We start from the raw sequence: 4,256 nt of genomic DNA on the forward strand, positions 1-4,256 counted from the left end.
CGAGCATGGTCCAAGTCTCATGCCCGTAGAGAACCACCGGTCTTATAAGCGTTTTGTACATGGTGCATTGGGTGCGGGAGTGAATCTGTCTTGATCGCAGTTTCTTCTGGAGCCCATAGTAGGCCCGACTTCCACTGATGATGCGTCTTCGGATTTCACGGCTCACGTTATTGTCAGCCGTTAATAAGGATCCTAGGTAGACAAAATCCTCCACTATCTCGAAGGTATCCCCGTTGATCGTAACGCTGTTATCTAGCCGGATCCTGTCGTTTTCGGTTCCGCCTACCAGCATATACTTTGTTTTGGACACATTTACCACCAGTCCGACCTTCGCTGCTTCACGTTTCAGGCAGATGTATAGGTCTGCCACCGTTCCAAATGTTCGGGCGATAATGTCCATGTCGTCCGCGAAGCATACAAATAGGCCGGATTTCGTGAAGATCGTGCCCCGAGTCCATCACCTTGTCTCAGTTCCCGTCGAAATTCGAAAGGACTGGAAACTTCACCCGAAATCCATACGCTGTTTTGTACACCGTCCATCGTTGCTTTGATCAGTAGAGTGAGCTGCCCGGGAAAGCTGTTTTCGTCCATGGTTTTCCATAGCTCTACGCGGTCGATACTGTCGTATGCCGCCTTGAAGTCGATGAACAGGTGATGCGTTGGGGCTTGGTATTGACGGCATTTCTGGAGGATTTGCCGTACGGTGAAGATCTGGTCCGCTGTCGACCGGCCATCGATGAAGCCGGCTTGATAACTTCCCACAAACTCATTTACTTTAGGTGATTGACGACGGAAGATGATCTGGGATAGCACTTTGTAGGCGGCATTCAAAATGGCGATCGCTTGGAAGTTCTCACACTCCAAACGGTCACCTTTCTTGTGAATGGGGCAGATCACCCCGTTTTTCCACTCCTCCGGTAGCTGTTCGGTTTGCCAGATCCTGACTACTAACCGGTGCAGACAAGTGGCCAACTTTTCTGGGCCCAACTTGATGAGTTCTGCTGCGATACGATCTTTGCCAGCTGCTTTATTGTTCTTGAGCTGTTGGATGGCATCCTTAACTTCCCTCAACGTGGGAGTTGGTTCATTCCCATCCTCAACTGCACTGACGTAGTCAAATCCTCCGTTGTCTTGGTCATCTGTACCTACATTTTCCTCGCGTTCAGGCGCTCGTCGAAGTGCTGCTTTCACCTTTCGATCACCTCACGGTTGTCCGTCAGCAGGCTCCCGTCCTTATCCCTACATATTTCGGCTTGCGGCACAAAGCCTTTGCGGGATGCTTCTGGTGGAACTTCCGTGTATCTTGAGAACGGCACAGCAGTTCCATTTTCTCGCACTCCGCTTCTTCCAGGCGGCATTTTTTTCTCCCGGAAGTGGCGTGTCTGCTGCCTCCGCTTCTGTTTGTATCGTTCCACATTCTGTCGGGTTCCATGCTGCAGCATGACCGCTCGCGTTGCATTCTTCTCCTCCAAAACCGCTCTGCACTCCTCGTCGAACCAATCTTTCCGTCGTCTCCGTTCCTCGTACCCGACAATGTCCTCAGCTACGTTGTTGATGACTGCTTTTACTGTTCTCCAGCAGTCCTCTAGAGGAGCAACGTCGAGCTCTCCCTCGTCCGGTAATGCTGCCTCGAGGTGCTGCGCGTAGGCAGTGGCGACATCTGTTTGCTTCAGTCGCTCCAGATCGTACCGAGGCGGCCGTCGGTACCGTACATGATTAATGACGAATAGTTTTGGGCGCAATTTAACCATCACCAGGTAGTGCTCAGAGTCGATGTTAGCGCCACGATAGGTCCTGACATCGATAATGTCGGAGATGTGCCGTCCATCGATCAGGACGTTGTCGATTTGCGATTCCGCTTGTAGCGGTTATCTCCAGGTGTAACAATAAGGGAGACTGTGCTGGAAGAAGGTGCTACGAATGGCCATGTTATTGGAGGCGGCCAAATCAATGAGTCGAAGGCCGTTCTCATTCGTCAGCTGGTGAGCGCTGAACTTTCCAATCGTCGGTCCGAATTCCTCCTCCTGGCCTACCTGAGCGTTTAAGTCCCCAATGATGATCTTGACGTCGTGGCTTGGGCAGCGGTCGTATTCTCGTTTGAGCTGCGTGTAGAAACCGTCTTTGTCTTCATCGGTGCTTCCGCAGTGAGGGCTGTGCACGTTTATTATGCTGATGTTGAAGAAACGGCCCTTGATCCTCACCTGCACATTCTTTCGTCGATCGGTCACACACCGATCAGGCGCCTTTGCATATCGCCCATCACAATAAAAGCTGTCCCTAGCTCATGTGTGTTGCCGCTGCTCTGGTAGATGGTATGATTACCTCTAAACGTTCGCACCATGGATCCTGTCCAACACACCTCCTGCAGCGCTACGATTCCGAACCCGCGGTCCTTGAGAATATCGGCGAGTACGCAGGTGCTCCCGATGGAGTTGAGAGATCTGCAGTTACACGTTCCGAGCTTCCAAACGCTAGTCCCTTTTCGTCGCAGTGGTCGTCGCCATTGGTATCGGATCGCATTCTTATCTTGTTGACTTTACGCTGCAATTAGTTTTTTTTTACGGTTGGCTCGCAGGGCCTGACACCAACCCCCTAACTTTCCGGAGGACCATAGTGCAGCAGTTGAGTCCTTCACTGGCACTCGGACGATGATCAACCGCCCCTAACATGGGACAGACGCTGTTTTGAGCCGCTCCTCCTGGAAATCAGACGCTCAGGTTTGCAGCAACATTCGTTATAACACCTCATAACTTTCTACATGATCGAGATCATATATAGGACAGAATGTTATGTCGGACTTGCCAAATCGCGCCTTTCATTGACCTGTGTATAATAAACAATTTCGGATTTTTATTGTTGCACTTGAGGTATGTCAGTGTACAAAAATGATTATATCTTGCCCAGAACAGGTTATCTGGGGAATACATATTGGTGTGATATGGATAAATGTCTTTGCAACAAAATGATAACGAAAAATCCCAAAGCGCGAGTGCTCGAGGGTTAACAATCATATTTTATTTCGTTGCATCAACAATTGCAATTCTTTTTTGCCAAATTACAAAATTATCGTGTGCCAAGAAATTGTTAAATCATTTGTCAGATGTTTTAAACATTTTGAAAACTTAAATGATGCCATTTTGTTATTGAAAATTGCTTACGGTGCTTACGTTCCTGATTTCAGTGTGCAGGAAACTGGTATTAATTAAGGCCGTTCAATATGGTTGAGTATCAGCATCATTATTCTCACACACACATTTCACCTGAGAGACATTGCACCAAGTGTTGACCGCGCTAGATTGTTAATAGAAAAAGTTTTTCAAAATCAATTCAGGTTGTCGTGAGAAACTTATGTTTTATGTTCGCACCAGCATGAATCGTTATCATTTATCACTTTCTTCTGCCAGCACCAGAACTTTAATGGAGTGAAACATTGCCATATTTATTCAACTTTTGCCGGCGTTGCAAAGTTGAAAGATTTTGCGATTCCACCGAAAGGCATCTTTCATTGCCCCCCTATGATGTTCTTACTCAAGTTATGCATTTTCCCGACGGAAAAATCAAATCAAATGTTAGATTTCATACGAAAGTCAGTCAAAACTCACAAAGTGTGCAAAGCGGATGGAGAATTCAGATATGTTTTTCCTAACACGTGTGAGAAAGTTTTTTACGCTTCCATGTGCTAATATAAAACAGTTTAAAATGTTTTGTCAGAGTCCCATCGTCTTTTTTATTTGGATGCATAGGCGGCTCCAGGCAGATAAAGGAGGGACATCCCTTCTTGGCAAAATGTATCTGATGCCCGGATTGAAAAACTGAATTTAGAATTTTGTAAACGCGTTCCCTGGCATGCGCTAAAAGTAGCGAGAAATTTGGTAAATCTTAAACCGACATTATTTAAGAGTCCATCAAGGAAGCCACCAAGGACTACTCGTATCTGTTTTACTCATCAATGATATTGATTGATACTATGAACTACATAAGCACCTTAACACATCATAAGGATTTTCAAAAGCAAGTACCTTAAAACGGGGTATCTTTACTTTTTTCAGTAACGTACGATAAGATGATTCCCTCTAACCAAATAATTGAAACAAAAACAAACCATATTCTAAACATGTTCAGTATCTATCGACAACGATTATTTCGTCATTTGATGTACCTTTTATGAACACAAATTCAAATTGAAAATGATACAACTCTTATGAATCGCTTCAATCTGTTCAAACAATCCCTTGCATAATAATGAGATCAATTAA

The sequence above is a fragment of the Topomyia yanbarensis genome, chromosome 2 (genome assembly GCF_030247195.1).
Source record: "Topomyia yanbarensis strain Yona2022 chromosome 2, ASM3024719v1, whole genome shotgun sequence".
Taxonomy (NCBI): domain Eukaryota; kingdom Metazoa; phylum Arthropoda; class Insecta; order Diptera; family Culicidae; genus Topomyia; species Topomyia yanbarensis.